The 21,306-nt window shown below is 35.8% G+C and overlaps 2 protein-coding genes across 3 annotated transcripts in view; both read left to right on the top strand.

The window, feature by feature from the left end:
* Window positions 1-3,517, top strand: part of LOC116476429 (isocitrate dehydrogenase [NAD] subunit gamma, mitochondrial) — a 161,589-nt gene extending 158,072 nt beyond the window's left edge. Inside the window, 1 exon segment of the mRNA XM_058446840.1 lies at window positions 3,480-3,517. The gene's annotated coding sequence lies outside the window, so the exon portion shown is untranslated.
* The window catches only part of NELL1 (neural EGFL like 1), a 934,274-nt gene that overhangs the window by 781,722 nt on the left and 131,246 nt on the right, over window positions 1-21,306 (top strand). The gene's annotated exons all lie outside the window — the stretch shown is intronic.

Genomic DNA, 21,306 nt, shown 5'->3' with positions numbered 1-21,306 from the left:
GCTTCAATGTATATTATGTAATGATGCACAATTTTAAGCAAGCTCCTTCCTATTGCATTAAGTAGGTTGATTCTATAGCTGAATCACTGAATTGGTTATCTTAGTCACAAGCACAACGTGGTCAAGCCAAACACCAATGGGGTGTGTATCAGGCAGGGTGCAGTCAGAAAAAAAATGAGCTATCGTAAATATTATGGTAATAAGGATTTTATTATAGGAAATTGATCTTGTGCACGTATGGGAGGGGCTTGGTCAATGAAGATCTGGAAGAGTGATGTCAGAAGAGAATTATGACATAGTCCATCTGGAGCACTAGCATGGGGTGAATAATTTGGAGCTTATGGGAGAATCTGAAATTGCAAGCACACAAGGCATCAGGAGTGGAACTATGAAGGCGAAGCCTCTAGTGAGTTCCCGTGAAAGCTGTTGCCTCCATGTAATTACCACTTCAGTCAGTCCACAGCCAGGCAGCTGGTTGGTGGTGCATGGTTCTGGAGGTGCTGTTGGGCAGTAGGGCCAGCAGGTGGAAAACAAAGTCAACATGAAACAGGGGAGAGTGAGGACAAGCTGTTAGGCATCTCTGCATTTTTTCATGTCGCTATGTCTCATCACAACAGCCTTCAAAGAACAAGGGTTCTGCATTTCTCCACCTTCCAAATCTTGCAAAACTCATTTTTGTTTTGGCAACTGTAACATAAAACCTAACAGTAAAGGGGATTCTGGACTATGTAATTCTCAATCTCCATCAAGTTGATGTAACAAAATGTAGCACAGATGAGGACAGATACACTTCTAACAGGGAAAGGGGAAAATATTTGTTGTGTATTTGCTGAACAATAATCCAGATTTTTTACAGTGAATTTCAACTTTGAAAACTTGGGATATCGCTATCTCCCTCTAAACTTCAATCATGAAAACCTCAGAACTATTTCACTCTGAGTGAATATAACAATTAAACATACATGAAGATATTCAGCTTTGATATGTATAGTAAGTGCTAAAAAACGTTAAGGCTGGGCATGGTGGCTCAAACCTGTAATCCTCCAACACTTAGGGAGGGAGAGGTGTTAAGATAGCTTGAACCCAGGAGTTTGAGACACCTTGGGCAACATAGTGAGACCCCATTCTCTACACACACAAACATACACACAAAAATGTTGGTTTCTTTTCCTATTGAATGGCTTAATTTTATAGGTAAAAGAAACCCAAGAAGTAAAATACGTCAGTTTCTGACTACTGATCTCAGCCACTCCTAACCTAATAGACTTTCAGTCATACCCAAAAACTAGTGCCTTGAAGAAATATAAAAGCCACTGTAACTTCCCAGTAATGTTCTGAATACCTAGTTTGCACAATACTTTGTGTGAGGTGCTCTGTGAGGGGATGGGAAGTTTCACTGATGAGTCTAACCTGGTTTGTGCTCTCAAGCAGCTGATCCTGAAGCTGAATAGACAAGGCTAGTGTGTTTGTGCCTATGAACAAAGGCACGTTAAAAAAAACTGCCCCAAAGTTAAAATAATATGGATTTTCAAGAACGCGTAGGGAATGTCCATCAGCTGGCTGTGGACAGATTTTCTAGTCGAAACTTATTTAAGAGGGAAGGAAGGGAGGGTTAATATAGAGCTATTAATTATGTTCTGAGGTGGAGAGGGAACACACCAAGGCTAACATCTGATGGCCTCCATTTTCTTAGAGTTCTTAAGCAGAATAAGCAGAGCGTGGTCATCTATGAAAAATAAAATTAATCATCATTAGTACAAATAATTTTCTGGAAAAGGAGTAAAACAAAAGGGTTTTCTGGTAGCCTTCATAACTCTGAAATCATAAATTTATTTGAGATAATGTCAATAAAGTTATTATTGTTACTTTTATTTGAGTAAAAGGTTTGGATTTGGTTATTGACTGATACACATTCCAGGGATATTCATTTCTTCCACTTCCCTGCAACTCTCAATTTATTTTTTATAAAATGTTTCAGATTAATTTGAAATTATTGTCTTGCTTTACTCAAAAGAAAAACCTCAACAAGGTTTTCATTTTTATAGCTTATGACTTAGAATTTGTTTGCTTTTCTACAGGAACTATAATGACCCCCTTTCACAGGTGACTTGCTGTTTAGGAGAGGCTTGGTGACTATCATGAGAAAAGAGCCAAAGAAGGAAGAAAGAGAATTAAATGTGTCTAATTCTCAAATGATAAAATATAGCCCTAAAGCTATTAAAGCAGACGCCTTGTTAGGTGACTTAGGAGTTCTGGAAAGTGTGAAAGGCAGCAACATCAAGTGACTTTCTTGGTTGTAGTAATCTATGGATAATCTAAGAATTATCACATCGAGGTGTGCAGGATCCATTTAGCATTGCTAATGGCATTTTGTATGTGGGCAGTAATGCCCCGATAGTCACTTTCCTTGTGAGCCTCCATATTGCAGTGTATGATTCATAGCCAACACTTGAGGCTTTAAATAATAGACCTTTTCATTTTGATTCTCTGATCCTACAATTCCTAATGACATAGCATTTTTAAGGCACTAGTATGAATTCCACATTTACATTCACAGGAAATGTTTTTAATTTATTCATGTAAAAAATGGTTTAATAGTTTGATTGCTTTGTTCACTGAAATAATAATTTTAAGACACTTGAAATTAAACTGAAAAGTCAAAAGTGTTTTAAAACATCTTTAAGACAATTATGTAAAACTCATGGGCTTAAGTATTAAAGTAACATTGACAAGTTGGGAGGAATGAAATATGATTCAAATATTTTAACTGATTTTCAATCAATCAAGGTCTTGAACCTGAATTTCCTATTTTAGCTTTTAAACTCATTAGGGGGCAAAGTTTGACTTTATTAAAATTTGTGTATGAATTTGGAAGATAGTCTATTATAGACACAGAAGCTATGTTGGGCAAAGGGGCTTCAATCCTGTCTTGGCTGTAAACACCCCACCTTCAATGCAGTGCATGACAAAAATATGACTTGGTATTTCAAGCAAGTTTGCTATTCCAAACCCACACATTCTGAGCTGCATCAGCTTTGAAATTCAAATGCCAGATGATTTGGAAATCACTTTTGAGAAGAAAAATATATTATGATGCATTCTCCCTTGCCTGGCTGGATTGATGACAAAGCCTTTGCATATTTACAGGTTAAAAGAGGCAATGAGCAGGAAAGTCCCTTGTCTATAAGATAAATTGACATCCTTAGTCTCTTTGAGACGTGGGTTCACAAGAGTTCAGAGAGTATTTTTGCCAGGAACACTAAAACCTCAGAGGGACATCAGCTCTTTAAAGGCAGGAAAGGATCCTAGCACTTATCTACTTTAATCCTTTGGTTTCTATATGTAAAATGGTATAAGAGTAGCCTCTAACTATCTTAGAGGGTTGTGGTGAAGATTAAATAACAAACACGATTTCTATACAGAACTTGAAACATCTCAGATACTTGTTATATGTTCACCTCTTTCATTCATTTCCACAGATATTAGTCTTCCTTTGTGTTTACTGGCAAATAATGTGAATCCATAAGCAAGTACATGGAAGGCCAAAGATATTAAGCTATTGGTATTGCAAATAAATGTTAACACCTGTCTACTACTCTGTCTGTTAATCTGACAACACTCAATTTACCTTTCTAATTAAAAGCTTACTTAAAATCTACCTTTTTGGTCATTTTTGCATCCCTTTGGTTATTTTATATTTTGACATTTTGAATATATTTTAAGTTTTATTTATTTTGGCTAAAGACTCTTTCTATATGATTGTATAATATATGTAAAATTTGTAGCATCTTCTGAATAACAAGGATACGTTGAAATCTTATAAGCATCTTTTTTCTAGTTTATGTAAATTGGAAAGCTGAGACACTTTAGCCGTTTTATCTAAAAATCTCTATACCAAATCTTTAATTTGTTAGTTTAGTTTAATTTTTATAATTCAGCACTAAGCAAACTGGGTTTAGGGAACTATCATTTGTTTGATGAAGTGCTCTTGTACCACCTCAGATACGTTTAATCCCCTCAAATAGAATCCTGGCCTTCGGAGATGTGGTGCAGGGCCTCTTAGATCATAGGAAATGATTCGCAGGGTGAGATGGATTCACCACTCAGGCTTCAAGCACTTTAGACAGCCAGAAATGGTAAAATAGAAAACACCTTGACCTGCAGCATAATGCAACAGGAATGTTGCCTAACTCCAGGAGTATGTTTGTCCCAGCTGCAGCAATGTGATCACATTTGTGTTTTACTGACTGTCACACTATGTTTTTATGACCAGCCCTCCCCTACCAGACCAAGCAACTTTAGTATAGCTCTCAAATTCTTTTCATTTCTGCATTCTTTATAATTATGGTCTAGAATATAGTAGATATTTAATAAATTTTAAAACAAGCAAATGATTAGGGGAAAACTGTACAAAGAAAAAATCTTTGGGTGACTTCCCAATTTGAAACACGTCTAACCTAATTTTTTGACATTATGGAGCAAACTATATCATAATTTATGATGATATTGATTCAGAAGGATGTTTGAGATACCTGCTTTATTTCTGCTGACATCTACTTGGCTGATTTACTCACTTCCTCCCTTCTCTCACTTCATTTATGCTCCCATTTCACCTTCTCAAAGAGGTCTGCACTGATTACATATTTCATAACTGTCCCCCTACCTCATCCCAGACACCCCTGATCTCCAAGACCTTTCCTTAATTTTCTTTTTTACAAAAAACCTTCCCTTTCCGAAGTTCTATATCATCTATTTATTGTCATTATTGTATACTGATTCTCTCTTGCTGCCAGCTTGTAAATTTCACTAAGGTAGATCTGTTAATTTGTTTTGTTCACTGATATTTCCCAAGTACCTTGAATAATGTCTAGCACTTAGTAGGAGCTCAATAAATGTTTATTGACTATATAAATAGAAGACGCTCAAAAGTCAACTCTAATTCTTATGTTTCTAAGATAGGAGTTAAAATTCTGACACTTTATGTAGATTTGCCATGATAAGGTTGGAAAGTAAGGGGTCCAGTTTTCACAAAATTAATGTATCCATACACTACCATTCTGATCTGCTGCAGTTTTCACAGAGTTGGAAATAGTCTCCGTTTGTGTTGGCCCCTGTGGTTCATCCCATTCCTTGAGTGGCCACAATTGTTTTGCTCTTTCTCCTTTCTGCCTTTGCCATTTTGCTTAATCTGCTTCTACACTTTGTTTTATGCTCAGCTCTGTTGTGCCTTGTACTGTTAGCTGTTTCTCAACATGAGTAAAGTTAAGCATGTATGTGGGCTCTGAATTCAAACTACTTGAGTTTTCATGTTGAACTCATCTTTACTAGCTGGATGTGTGATTCAGGGCTATTTTCCTTACTGCTCTGCAAGTCAGTGTACTCATCTACAAAATTGGGATAATCTTGCTTCTTCTGTGTAGAGATGTATGAATGAATAAGATCTTATGTGAGGCACTTATAACAGTGTATAGCATATAGCAAACTCTCAAGATTAAAATGAAAGTCATTTTAGTTCTGGCTCAAGTGGACCATAAATTTCTTTAGTGTAAGAACCATCCAGGATTCCTTTTTTTTCTGTATCTCCTAGAGAATACAATAGCAAATACTATACATATTTACGGACTGATTTTTTTGACTTTTCAGCTTACTGTTTGGTTTGTTTTAATGACAATGAAGACATGGTCTTTATAATGTCCCTAAAGATAGCTATGCAAATATAAAGGAAAATGAATATCACATACTAAGATAATACTAGTTCTTATTATACTAGCTTTTATTTGTGAAACCTGTAGTGAAAATACTTGTCATTATTGGGTCTTCAAGCCATTAATTTATTGATTCTCAGCCCTAAATCTCACAAAATTTGACTGAAATCCTAACAAATGTTAATGCTCACCAGCTAGAGGACCCCAGGATACACTTATAGTCAAATAAAGTTGAGTTTATTACTTCCTGCAAGAAGGGATATTGTACATTTTTGATAATAGTAGGTACTTCTATAAGAAAGTTTTGGGGTATAGATTGTCATGGGATTGAGTCGTGTGTTAAGTGACCTGGGGAGATTGGAAGGGAATAGGGATCTATTCTGAATTTGGTAATTTTATGAGGAAGGGATAAATTTATGAAGTATCTTAATATTTGTTTAGTTCACACATAATTATACTTATTTATGATATATAGAGAGATATTTTGATACATGTATACAATGTGTAATGATCAAATCAGGGTAATTAGCATATCCATGATTTCAAACATTAATCATTTGTGTTGTGAACATTCAAAATTCTCTCTTCTGGCTTTTTGAAAATATACACTAAACAATTGCTAACTGTATTCAGCCTACAATGGTACAAAACACTAGAAGATATTTCCCCCATCTAGCTGTAACTTTGCACTCATTAACCAACCTCTGCCTATCCTTCCCTCCTTCTTCCCCTTCGTGGCCTATAATGACCATAATTCTACTCTCTGCTTCTATGAGCTCATTTTTTTAGCTCCCATATATGAGTGAGAACATGTGATATTTATCTTTCCATGCCTGACTTATTTCACTTCATATAATATTCTCTAGGCTCATTCATATTGCCACAAATGACAGGATTTCATTCTTTGTTATGGCTAAATAGTATTCCATTGTGTATATATACCACATTTTCTGTATCCATTTATCTGCTGATGGGCATGTGGGGTTATTATGTAATGGTGGCTATTGTAAATAGTGCTGCAATAAACATGGGGTTGTTGGTATCTCTTTGTTATAATGATTCTATTCCTTTGGATAAATACTCAGTATTGGGAATGCTGGGTCATAGGTAGTTTTATTTTTAGTTTTTTGAGAAGTCTACATGCTGTTTTCAATAATGGCTGTATTAATCTACATTTGCACCAACAGTGTGTATGAGTTCCCTTTTCTCTGCATCATCAACAGTATATGTTATTTTTTGTGTTTTTGATAACAGCCATTCTAACTGGGGTATGATGAGAACTTATGGTTTTTGTTTTTATTTTGGTGATGATTAGTGATGTTGAGCATGTTTTTATATACCTGATGGCATTTGTTTTTGTTTTTTGTTGTTGTTGTTGTTTTTGAGACAGAGTTTCACTCTTGTTGCCCAGGCTGAAGTGCAATGGCTTGATCTCGGCTCACCACAACCTCCATCTCCCAGGTTCAAGCGATTCTCCTGCCTCAGCCTCCCGAGTAGTTGGGATTACAGGCATGGGCCACCATGCCTGGCTAATTTTGAATTTTTAGTAGAGATGGGGTTTCTCCATGTTAATCAGGCTGGTCTTGAACTCCCAGCCTCAGATGACCCGCCCGCCTTGGCCTCCCAAAGTGCTGGGATTACAGGTGTGAGCCACTGTGCCCAGCAGGCCATTTGTATGTCTTATTTTGAAACATGTTTACTCAGATCATTTGCCCATTTTTTAATGGGATTATATGGTGTTTGCTGTTCAGATGTTTGTGGTCCTTGTATATTCTAGATATTAATCTCTTGTCAGGTTAAGTGTTCAAATATTTTCTTTTATTCTGCAGGTTGTGTCTTCACTCTGGTGATTGTTCCTTTGCTATACAGGAGATTTTTTTGATTGATATAGCCCCATTTGCCTATTTTTGTTTTTGTTACGTGTACTTCTAAAATCTTACCCATAAAATCTTTACCAAGACCAATGTTCTGAAGCATTTCCTTATAATTCTTCCAGTAGGTTTTATAGTTTCAGGTTTTACATTTAAGTCTTTAATTCATTTTTAGTTGATTTTTGCATATGGTGAGATATGGGGTTCTAGTTTCATTGTTCTTGATGTGGATATTCAGTTTTCCTAGCTGCATTTATTGAACAGGGTTCCCTTTACCCAATATATATTCTTGGTTTCTTTGTCTAAAATCAAATGGTTGTTAATACTTGGATTTATTTCTGGGTTCTTTATTCTGTTTCATTTATCTATTTTTCTATTTTTATAATAATACCACACTGTTTTGTTTACTATAGCTTTGTAATATACTTTGAAGTCAGGTAGAGTGATGCCTCCAACTTTGTTCTTTTTGCTCAACATTGCTTTGACTATTTGGGGATTTTTGGTCCCATATGAATTTTAGGATTTTTTTTTTCTGCTTTTGTAAAGAATGTTATTGGTATTTTGATGGGGATTGCATTGAATTTGTAGATTTCTTTGTGGAATATGGTTATTTTAATAATATTAACTCTCCTAATTAATTCCATTTTTTGTGTCCTCTTCAATTTATTTCATCAACATTTTGTAGTTTTTATTGCAGAAGTCTTTTACTTCCTCGGTTACATTTATTCTTAGTTATTTTAATTTTTGTAGTTGTATATTTTTGTATGGAATTTTTTAAAATTACTCTTTTAGCTAGTTCATTATTGGTGTATATAAATACTACTGAGATTTGTGTGTTGATTTTCTACTCTGTAACTTTACCAAATTTGTTGATTAGTTCTAAGAGGGTTTTTTGTGGGTTTGTAGGGTTTTCTATGTATAAATAAGATTATGTCATCAGTAAAGAGAGAATTCTGCTTTTCCAGTTTGCATGCGCTGTATTTTTTTCTCTAGGCTAATTTCTCTGGATAGGACTTCTGGTCCTATCTTATTCTTATGATGAATAAGAGTGGTGAAAGTGGGCATTCTATCTTCTTCCAGCTCTTAGAGGAAAGGTTTTTTAGCATTTCCACACTCAGGATGACACTAGTTGTGGGTTTGTCATATATGGATTTTATTGTGTTTGTGCACATTCCTTCAGTAGCACTTTGTTTAGTTTTTGTTTTTTTTTTGTTTTGTTTTGTTTTGCCATGAAGAGATGTTAGCTTTTATCGTATGCTTTTTCTGTATTAATTGAGATGATTATATGATTTTTGTTCTTCATTCTGTTGATGTGATGTATCACATTATTGATTTGCATAAGTTGAACCCTTCTTGTATTCTTGGGATAAACCCCATTTGATCATGGTGTATTATATGTTGGTGTATTGCTGGGTTTGGTTTGCTAGTAATTTGTTGCATGTTTTGCATGTGTGTTCATCAGAAATATTGGCCTGTACTTTTGTGTGTGTGTGTGTGTGTGTGTTTGTGTGTACATGTGTCCATGCCTGATGTTGGTATAATGGTAATGCTGGCTTCATAGAATGAGTTAAGAAGAATTCCCTTCTCTTCAATCTTTAGAATAGCATAAGAAAAATTGTGTTAATTCATTTTTTAAATTTTAATAGAATTCATAGTAAAGCAATCAGTGCCAGGCATTTCTTTTTTTAGGAGACTTTTATTACTGATTCAATCTCATTATGTGTTATTGGTAAGTTCAGGATTTTTCTTTCTTTCTTTCTTTTTTTCTTTCTTTCTTTCTTATTGATTGATTTATTTATTTAGAGACGGAGTCTCACTCTGTTGCCAGGCTAGAGTACAGTGGCATGATCCCGGCTCACTGCAACCTCTGCCTCCTGGGTTCAAGCGATTCTCCTGCCTCAGCATCCCAAGTAGGTGGGACTACAGGTGCACGCCACCATGCCCAGCTAATTTTTGTATTTTTGGTAGAGATGGGGTTTGACCATGTTGGTCAGGATGGTCTCAAAATCTTGACTTTGTGATCTGCCTACCTCAGCCTCCCAAAGTGCTGAGATTACAGGCATGAACCACTGTGCCCAGCCTTCTTCCTTATTTAATCTTGTTCAGTTACACGTCCAGGAATATATCTATTCCCTATAGGTTTTCTAATTTGTTGGCATGTAGGTGTTCCTAATAGTCTCTAATGATCATTTGTTTTTCTGTAGTATCATTTGTAATGTCTCTTGTTTCATTTCTGATTTTATTTATTCAGGTCTTCTCTCTTTTTTTCTTAGCTTAACTAATGATTTGTCAGATTTATCTTTTCAAAAACACAAATTTTTATTTTGTTGATTTTTAAATATATTTTTAAGTATCTAGTTTATTTCTGCTCTGATATTCAGTATTTTTCTTCTACCTATTTTGGGTCAGATTTCTTCTTGCTTTTCTAGTTCCTTGAGGTGCATTTCTAGGTTATTTGAAATCTTTCAACTTCTATGAAATAGGCAGTTATTGCTATTAGTGCTGCTTTTTCTGTGTCCCATTGGTTTTGGTATGTTATGTTTCCATTTTTGTTGATTTCAAGAACTTTTTTTTGCTTCTTAATTTTTTCACTGAGCCACTAGTTGTTTGGAAGCATATTATTTAATTTCCCTTTATTTGCACAGTTTTCAGAGTTACTCTTTTATTGATTTCTAGTTTTATTCCATGATGATCTGAGAAGGTACTTGATATGATTTAAATTTTTAAAAAATTTTAAGTCTTGATTTATGACCTAATATATGGTCTATACATAATATTCCATGTACTGATGGAAACAATGTGTATTCTGTAGCTTTTGGGTAAAATGTTCTGCAAATGTCTGTTAGGGCCATTCGATCTATAGTGAAGTTTTAATTCAATATTTCTTGGATGATTTTTCATCTAGATGGTCTGCCCAATGATCAAGGTGGAATGTTGAAGTTTCTAACTATTGTATTGGGCTCTATCTTTCTCTTTAGTTCTAATAATATTTGATTTATTTATCTGCATGCTCCATTCTTCAGTTCATATATATTTACAATTGTTATATTCTCTTGCTGAATTGATCATATTTTCATTGTATACTGACTTTTTTTTTTTTTTTGAGATGAAGTTTTGCTCTTGTTACCCAGGCTGGAGTGCAATGGTGCGATCTCGGCTCACCGCAACCTCCGCCTCCTGGGTTCAAGTGATTCTCTGCCTCAGCCTCCTGAATAGCTGGGATTACAGGCATGCGCCACCATGCCTGGCTAATTTTGTATTTTTATTAAAGATGGGGTTTCTCCATGTTGGTCAGTCTTGTCTCGAACTCCCGACCTCAGGTGATGCCCTCACCTTGGCCTCCCAAAATGCTGGGATTACAGGCATGGGCCACTGTGCCTGGCTGACCTTCATCTCTTTTCATGTTTATTGACATCCAGTTTATTTTGTCTGATAAAATTGTTTTTATGCATGATTTTGTTTTCCATTTATATGGTATATCTTTTTCTGTTTCTTCCTTTTCAGTCTATACTTGCAAGTGAAGTGAGTTTCTTGTAGGTAGCATATAGTTGGGTCTTTTTTTTAATCAATTTATTAAGTCTATATCTTTTAGTTGGAAAACTTAAATTATTTGCATTCAAAGTTGTTATTGATAGGTGAAAAGTTACTTCTGTCCTTTCACTAGTTGGTTTCTGAAGTGTTGCGTATATGTTTTGTTGCTTTATCTTTTAATGTTTATTTTTCTGATTTGAGTAGTGATCAAAATTTATAAAGTTTGATTCCTTTCTCTTTCCCATTTGTGTATTTAACAGTGAGTTTTATACTTTCTGTGTGATTTACGATGGAAAATATCATCCTTTCAATTCCAGATGTAGATTTTTCTTTGGCATTTTTCTGTAGGGCCGCTCTATTGGTAATAATTTCCCTCAGTTTTGCTCATCTGGAATATAATTTCGTTTTCATTTCTGAAGGATAACTTTACTGGTGCACTATTCTTATATGACAGGTTTTTTTTTCTTTCAGCACTTTGAATATATTATACCATTCTCTCCTGGTTTCTGCTGAAAAATACATCATTAGTCTGATAGGTATTGTTTTCTCTGTGACTTGATAGCCTTCAGTTGCTACTTTTCTCTCTTTGAATGTTACAGTTTGACCAAAATGTGCCTCAGAGAGAACTTTTTGTTTTGAAACTACTTGGGGATTGTTGAGCTTTCTGTATCTGAATGTCTATATCCCTTACAGGAATTGGGAAATTTTCAACTCTTATTTCATTAATAGGTTTTTTTATGCCTGTTCACATTTCTTCTCCATCAGGAACTCTCAAAATTTGAATCTTTCTTCACTTGATCATATTGCATATATCATGCAGGCTTTCTTCATTCCTTTATATTTATATAGTTATTTTTTGTCTAACTGGGTTATTTTAAAATTCCTGGCTCAAGTTCAGAAATTCTTTCTTCTGCTTGTTTTAGACTACTGGTAAGGCTGTCAATTGTATTTATTTTCAGATATTGAATTTTACAGTTCTGGGATTTCTGTTTTTTTCTATGCCTCAATAATTTTGTGTGAGGAAGTTATGACTGGTTCAGCTTCCTTTTACTTGTTCCACTCAAATTTTTGTTGGTAACATCAGTGATAATGACTGGATTCAAAGAAGTCAAAAACACATTTTTTTTGTCCTAATATATCATAGGCATGTGAGGTTGGCTCATGAGAGGCAAACCACAATGGGTGAAATTAAAACTTAGAGGCAATCCCATCAGGTAAAGCTCAGAGTTGAGGTAGGACACAGACCAAACTGCAGGTAATAGGTAGAGGTGTGACTTAAAAGGTGAAGGTGGGTGTTTGAGAAAACAGGAACAATCCACAAGCAGAATACTAGGCTATAGACAAGTCAACTAAAAATAACTAGACCTAAGAGTCAGAGAAATACTAGGACAAAGAAACAGAAAGTCATTGAATATTTACACAGGTAGTAAGATGCTAACCAAACTTCAAGTCTTCAGTTATACAGATAGAATCTAAATCTTGGATATTATAAAGCACAGAGAAGGAACAGGCCACAAAGACAAGACAGATTTTAATCTAGCCTTTACCCAGAGAACAAGGAAAATGCAGGGCCAAGAACTGGGTGAGTTGGTTCTGGGCATTATAAAATATTTAATATCTTCTGATTATGCAGAAGCAGATTAATCTCGGATCACTGACTGGAACAGTGTCTACAGATAGGAGTCAGATGGCAAGAGCAAAGGCAGGTGGACTGGCTTAGAAGGTCAAGGATAATAGGTCAAGCTGTCACTGTGATGACTTGATCAGCGTTAAATGGATTAAGGCATACAAAGTTAATTCATGACTTTAGAGCCTAGGCTCCTACTTTTGGGATCATTTCTTACTAATACAGTGCCTTCCTGTATTAGTAAGTAATACAGCCAAGTAAGTGAGCATCCCGGCTTCATGCCATGTTTCAAGTTTAGGGTTTTAGATGTTAAGTGTGATCTGCATAGAGTTTTCATCTATTTAATTCTTTAAGGAAGTACAAATTTTACTAGATCTTATCTTCCTTCTGGAATTATCCTGAGAACACTCATTCATGGCCATTTCTAGCACCAGACACTACCCATTTTCTTCCAAACTCTTACTATATTACATTGCTTAGCTGCCTCACTATCTATCAATTAATATAATATTTATTTCACAAAGCCAGACATTCTTGCAGATAAAGAAAATAATGAGAAATGTTACCTACCTTTTGGGAGCTTTTATTCTACCAATCAAAGGCATGACTAAAATTAAGGAGAATATCATAAACCATATTATCTACTATTACATAGTAGACAAACCAATATTTGGCCGAGGTTAATACAAAGTTCATTCATAGAATTCCAGGAGCAGTGTTCTGAATCACAATCTTAGGCAACTGAAAAAAAGCTTCTTATAGTAGATTTACCTAAACTAACACCTGAGGAATGAATAGGCATTAACTGAGTAAAGAAGGTGATTGGGTCAATGCTCTAAGTTACTTTAAATGTCAGTCTACTTTCTGTCTTTTATTGTAGTAAGTAAACAAAAGTAAGTTTTTTTTTTTTGATGACTTAGGATCAGAGCAAATAACTCAAAGGTGGACTTACATCATAGGAACCTAAAGGTATTTTTATTTTAGTTAGTTATTTTAATTAAAGTATTTATCTGCATTTAAAATTATTTAGGGGATGATAAAAGTAACACAGCAATATTTTCTGGGTAAATTTATATTCCATGAAGTCAGGCTCTTGTTAATTAACTTTTCACTATATCCAAGAAAGAAACAAGGTCAAAATAAATTTAGTACAGGATTATCAGTTTAGCCAAGGAATTAATATAACATCATAGTGAAGGTGTACTACCTATTGAAGGAGCGTTGTTAGTGTCTGGAAAAGAATGAGTATGAAAACATTTATTCACTGGTGAGATGTCTTAGAAGCTGAAGAATTCGTGTGCTAAGAAGGAGGCAGTGACAATCAGCACCCAGTGCCATATAGTCAAGGTGAATGGGGAGGAATAAAAGGCCTTGGTATTGAGTGGGAACAAATATATTAATTCCATTTGTGAGAGTACTTTTTGCAGAGTGCTAGAATGCCATGATTGCAAACCTGCCTGAGAAAAGTCTGCAACTTTTATTTATTGCTTATAGACCAGAATTATATTAAAGACTTTTACCTCTAACAACTACATTTACCTGAGTATATTATTGAATATCTGTAAAACTTATGAAAAGAAAGAAATGTAGGTGCTATTTATACTTAGTTCACAATTCTACAGAGCCTGCTGTGTTTTTGCAAATGTTTGAAACTCCTTTATTATTAAATCTCTTTAATTTTACCTCCTACATCTCAACTACTGGGATTATTTCTGACACCAACACAGAACTGGGGCTATTCTCCAGAACACAGTTTGATTCTCCATTCCAAACTTTGGCTGTCTTTACTTCTTCTATCTCAAATGTCCTCCTTGTTTTGCCTTTTTAAAAAGTGTCAACCTTTGACATCATTTCTATTGATAATATTTTTTCAGGATAATTCTGAACAACCATATCTTCTTTACTCTGAGGCTGTGACTTGTGTGTGTGTGTGTGTGTGTGTGTGTGTGTGTGCGTGTCTGTGTGTTCCATGATACGGTATGTTCTGAAATGTCTTTTGATGAGTTTTATCTTCTCACTTGTATTGCACAGTTCTATTGTGTAGGGATCATGGCTTGTACTTCTTTCTACAATATTTTCATAATATTCTGTGCTAATATTATATGCATAATCATTAAAGGCTGTATGATATTGTAACACTTTCATTAGAAAGATCTAGATTTAAAACAAAATTCTCAAGCTATGGTTTTCTAGCTCTAAAATGAGGATAAAGGTACCTGCTTCTTAGGGTGGCAATGAAAAATTGAAAAAAATGTATGTTGAGAGTTTGACACTTTAATTTATTTATAAATGTTAATTATCTTAATTTATAAATTGTTGAGTTGATAAGTATAAATTGTTGGGTTGATAGGTAGTATATCTTCACTATGGTGTTATATTAAATGCCTTGGCTAAACTGATAATCCTGCACCAAATTTATTTTGACCTTGTTTCTTTCATGGGTAAGGTAAAACTTTGATTAACGAGAGCCTAACATCATGGAATATATATTTACCCAAGAAATATTAATATGTTACTTTTATCATTCTCCAGATAGATACTTTTAAATGCAGAGAAATAACTTAATCAAAATAACTAACTAAAATAAAAATACTTATAGGTTCCTATGATGTAAGTCCACCTTTGAGTTCTTTACTCTGATCCTAAGTCTTCAAAAAACATTTACTTTTGTTTATTTAGTACAATAGAGAAATAAAGTAGACTGATGTTTAAAATAATTTACAGCATTTACCTAATCACCTTCTTTACTCAGTTAATGCCTATTCATTTCTCAGGTGTCAGTTTAGGTAAATCTACTTCTTAGTAAGATTAGGCAATCTCAGTTGCCTAAGATTGTGATTCAGAACCCTGCTCCTGGAATTCTATGTATCAACCTTGTGTTAACTTTGTCCAAATATTGGTTTGTGTGTATGTTAAACAGTAGAAAATACAGCTTATGGTTACATGGTCTCTGTTCATCTCAACCACTGTTAATTTTCCACCACCTGGCACTGCAAATTCTTCAGAGGAGACACCCAACAAATACTTGTGGATCTAAAGGATAGGTGAGCAGGAAGGAAGCCAGACTAAATTAACCATAATTAAATAATAAATTCAATTATTCAAGGTAGTTTACTTGTATCAAGTATTTCAATTAAATTTGGGGGGCATTTAGATATAGTCAATAAAATATTCAACATATTAAGTTATTTCACTTATGTTACTTGAGCACTTCTTATGTGCATGGAACTTTGATAGGTTCTGTAGACGCATCTCACATTTTCAGAGATATATAATAAAAGTATGCTGTCAGCACAGGAATGAAAGAGCCACTGTCTAATGAAGACTGGCACTGGAGCTGAGGCACTACTTAACAATAATACAGCACCATTTTGGAGAGTTTACCTAAGTGAGGGGCAAGGCCAAAAGTGTAAACACAATGAATACGGATCATGACATTAACAATTTGAGACCCTGAGATGGAAATTGGGTGCAATTAGCTTTACTATTCCTCGTAAATGGAAATGTTTGCTATCTTTCCTTTTTTTTTTGCATTCGTTCTACATTCCCTATTTTATTCCGTGTTTTGCTGCTATAACAGAATACTACATACAGGGTAATTTACAAAGACAAGACATTTATTTGGCTCACAGTTCTGGAGGCTGAGAAGTCCAAGATTCAAGATTGACGGGACATATCTGGTGCGGGTTTTCTTGCTGTTTCTTAACATAGTAAAAGAGCAAGCAAGCATGTGGGTCAAAGGGAGAAAAAAAAGTTAGGCCAAACTCATCTTTTTATGAGGAGCCCAATTTCTGAATAACCAACCATTCCTGTGATTATGGCAAATTTTCATTCATGAGGGCAGAACTCTCATGACCTAGTGAACTCTTGAAGATCCCACCTCTGTTGCATTGAGGGTTAATTTCCAGCACATGAACTTATCTAACCCTAACCCTAACCATATAGATTTATTTAAACCATAGCACTTTCTTTGTGTGCACTGATTATAAGTTAAGTAGACTGGCTAATGTTTGAATGATTTTAAATTTGTATATTATTGAATGAGTGCAGGTTGTTTAGATAAAGAGCTTCTGGTGAGAACAAATAAAACATAATATCCATAAAATTGAAGGCTATTTTGCCTTTGCTTTTATTTTTTTTTTTTTCAAAATGGAATTTGAAGTTTATTGTTTTTATTATTTCATTTAAAATGGAAGTAGGTTGGCTGGTTGGCTCATGCCTGTACTCCCAGCACTTTGGGATGCTGAGGCAGATGGATCACCTGAGGTCAGGAGTTCCAGATCAGCCTGACCAGTTGGGTGCAGTGGTGTGCGCCTGTAGTCCCAGCTACTCGGGAGGCTGAGACAGGAGAATTGCTTGAACCCAGGAGGGAGAGGTTGCATTGTGACGAGATCACACCCTGCACTCTAGCCTGGTGACAGAGCAAGACTTTGTCTCAAAAAAAATATAAAAGAAGGAAAGAAAAGTAGGTTAATTTTTTTTCTGATTATATAATATGCTACAGTTTCATTATAAAACAATAAGATACTATCAAATCATAAGACGGAAAACAATAATCACTTTTTCCACTAACTAGAGATAAGTTAACCGTTTATATATACAACTAAGACATTTTCTCTCTGTATGTATGTATACAAACTCCTCTCAATATTCTTCCAGTGTGTATACATTGACACCACATTTTAAAATTAAAAATGAGATTATACTCTAAAGAGTTTTAACATTTTTCACTTAACAGAATATTGTGAATGTATATTTTAGACAATAGTCCTACATTTGTCATTATCCTAGGCAGTGTCCCACTGGTGAACACAGAAGGATAATTGGGCTGTTTACCACTTCAAGAAGAACTGCCATGATCAAATAATGATCAAAGATGAAATATATGTATTTTACATTTATTGACTATTCTCAGGTACAATTTCTGGAAGTGAAATTATTTCTTGATATGCACAAGTTTAAGGGTATAATTACACATAGCAAAACTGTTTTTCTCGGGATTTATACTTATTAATATTCCTACCCAACCTGTTTCAACACATTATTAACATTGGATATTATCATTATTTTGAGTCTTTGCTAATAGTACAATTGAAGTTAGATTAGAAATGATTTTTCCTGGCTATAAAATAATCCATCTTACTGATTTTTTAAAAACATATAATTTTTTTGGATACATAGTAGGGATATATACTCATGGGGTATATGGAATACTTTGATTCAGGCATACAATATGTAATAATTACATCAGGATAAATGGAGTATTCATCACCTCAAGCATTTATCCTTTTTGTTACAAATTATCCAATTATACTCTTCTAGTTATTTTTAAATGTACAAATAAATTATTATTGATTATACTCACCCTGTTGTGCTATCAAATACTAGCTCTTATCCATTCTTTCTATTATCTGTACCTTTTTCCTCCCTTCCTGTCTTCCTTTTAGTGTATGTGATTTTCTCCGGTGGTGTGTCTTAATTTATTGCTTTTTAATTTTAGGTATACATTGTACATTTTTAGATTTGAGATTACCATGAGGTTTACAAAGAATATCTTATAACCCATTATTTTAAACTGATGACAGCTTAACACTGATTACATAAAGAAACAAGCAAAAATAAAACTAATAGAAGTCTATACTTTGTCTCCCCACTTTTTAACGTTTTATTGTTTGTATTCATATCTTATTGTACTGTCTATGTCTTCTACAAAAACTGTTCTAGTTACTATTTTATAGGTTCATGTCTTTATCTTTTAACTTAAAATATTAGTAGTTTACACACCACAGTAGCAGTGTTATAATATCCTGTGTTTTCCCTATACTTACTACTATACCAGTGAGTTTTTTTTTTTTTTTTTTTTTTTTTGAGATGGGAGTTTCGCTCTGTTGCCCAGGCTGGAGTGCAATAGCATGATCTTGGCTCACCGCGACCTCCACCTCCCAGGTTCAAGCAGTTCTCCTGCTTCAGCCTCCTGAGTAGCTGGGATTACAGGCATGCACCACCACGCCTGGCTAATTTTGTATTTTTAGTATTTTTAGTAGAGACGGATTTTCTCCATGTTGAGGCTGGTCTCAAACTCCCGACCTCAGGTGATCCTCCTGCCTTGGCCTCCCAAAGCGCTGGGATTATAGGCATGAGCCACTGCGCCCGGCCTATACCAGTGAGTTTTGTACCTTTAGGTGATTTCATATTGCTTATTAATATCCTTTTCTTTCAAACTGAAGTACTCCCTTTAGTGTTTCTTGTAGGACAGGTCTGGTGTTGCTGGTGTTTTCAGCTTTTGCTGTCTGGAAAAGTCTTTATTTTTCCTTCATGTTTGAAGGATATTTTTGCAGGGTATACTATTCTAAGATAAAAGTATCTTGTTGTTTTCTTGAGCACTTTAAATACGTTATGATACTTTCTCCTGAATAGATTTGGGAATTTCTCTGTTATTATCTCTTTGAATAAACATTCTACCCCTATTAATCTCTCTACTTCATCTTTATGTCCAATAATTCCTAGATTTGCCCTTTTGAGACTATTTTCTAGATCTTGTAGGTATACTTTTTTCTTTTAACTTTTTTTCTTTAGTCTCCTCTGAGTGTGTATTTTCAAACAGCCTGTCTTCAAGCTAATTCTTCCTTCTGCTTGACCAATTCTGCTATTAAGAGACTCTGATGCATTCTTCAGTATGTTAATTGCATTTTTTGACTCCAGAATTTCTGCTTGATTTTTAAAAATTATTTCAATTTATTTGTTTACTTTATATGATTCTTAATACTTTCTCTGTGTTATCCCGAATTTCTTTGAATTTCCTCAAAACAGCTATTTTGAATTTTCTGTCAGAAAGTTCACATATCTCTGTCTCTCTGGGATTTTTCCCTGGTGCCTTATTCAGTTCTTTTGGTGAAGTTATGTTTTCCTGGACCATTTTATGCTGTGTATGTTCATCAGTGTCTAGTCATAGAAGAGTTAGGTACTTACTGTAGTCTTCACAGTCTGGGGTTGTTAAAGGATGGGTAGGCTTTTGAAGTATTCACAAGGCCTTGGGTATTGTAATCTAAGTTTTTTGTCAATGTAGCCATACCCGCATTAGGGATCACCCCAAGTCCAGTAATGCTGTAGTTCTTGTAGACTCACAAAGGAACCACTTAGTTCTCTTCCCTTACTTTCTCCCTGCAAAACAGGGTCTGCCGAGCTGACTGGAGCTGAGGTAGGGGTAGCCAGTACCACTGGGACTTCACTGGGTCATACCTGAAGCCAGCACAACACTGGGTCTTGCCCAAGGCTCACTAACCACTACTGGGCTACCACCTATGTTGGTTCAAGGCCTTGGGGCTCTACAGTCAGCACATTGTGAGGCCAGCCAGTCTTATTCCTTCCTCAGGGTGATGAGTTCTGCCATGTCTCAGCTTGGTCCAGAGATGCCATCTGGGAGCCAGGGCCCAGAGTCAGAAACCCCAGAATTCTACTTGGTGCTCTATTCTACTGCGTTTAAGCTGGCCCTGAAACCACAAGACAAAGCTTTCCTATTCTTTCCTCCTGTTTCCCCAGGCAGAAGTGTCTCTTCCCGTGTCCGCCACCAATACAGGTCCACAAGTAGTACTGCCTGAGTACTGCTGATGCTCACTTAAGGCCCAAGGGCTCTTCAGTCAGCTTATGGTGAATACTGATATGCCTGGGACTCACCCTTCAGAGCAGTGGCCTCCCCTCTGGCCCAGGGAATGTCTGGAAATGTCATCCCAGAGCCAAGACCTGGAATTGGGGAACCCTAGAGCCCCCTTTGTTCTTTTCCACTGTGGTTAAGCTGTTTCCTAAGCTTCAAGACAAAGTCCCCTTTATTCTTCCTTCACCTTTTCTCAAGCAGAAAGGGTCTCTCTCTGTAGCCACTGTAGCTGTGTATGTGCTGAGTCATACCTGAAGCCAGCATGTCTCAGAATCTCACTCAAGGCCCATAGCAGTACTACCTGGTTACTGCTGCTGATTATTCAGGGCCATGGGCTCTTAAATCAGCAGGTGATGAATAATGCCAGGACTGGGTCCACCTGGAATAGGGCCTACACAACTCTGCCCAATGCCCTATCCTACTGAGGCTGAGCTGGTATCCAAATTACAGGACAAAATCCACTTTTCTCTTCCCTCTCCTCTCCTCTACTAGAAGGAAGAGAATTCTTTCGGAGCTACAAGTTACATTGCCTGTGGTTGGGGGAAGGGTGATGCAAGAAAATCCCTTAGCCACCCTGGCTTGTGTCTTACTTGGCTGGCTTGTGTCTTACTTGGGAGGTTGCATACCCACCAAGTCCTCTGGCTGTGAGTCCCTTACAACACTAGGACTTGCCCAGGAGTTTCAGTCCTTGTGGCCTAGACAGCACATCAAGCATATTTAGGACTCCAGAGCACTGTAGCCTGCAGTGCCAATGCTTGCCAGTTCTGACTGCTGCAATGAGCATGTCCTCTTTGGCTGGGCTGATCTAAATGTTCTCTCCATGGGTGCCATATGAGTTCTGCCCAGTGTTGGCAGCACTGATTTCTCACAATCACTTTGCTCTCCTTCTCCCAAACACACGGATTCTCTCTGCACCATGTA

Source organism: Hylobates moloch, unplaced genomic scaffold (genome assembly GCF_009828535.3).
Source record: "Hylobates moloch isolate HMO894 unplaced genomic scaffold, HMol_V3 SCAFFOLD_11, whole genome shotgun sequence".
NCBI classification, from domain to species: domain Eukaryota; kingdom Metazoa; phylum Chordata; class Mammalia; order Primates; family Hylobatidae; genus Hylobates; species Hylobates moloch.
Note: the sequence above shows the minus strand (reverse complement) of the source record. Positions and strands in the feature narration are given on the sequence as shown.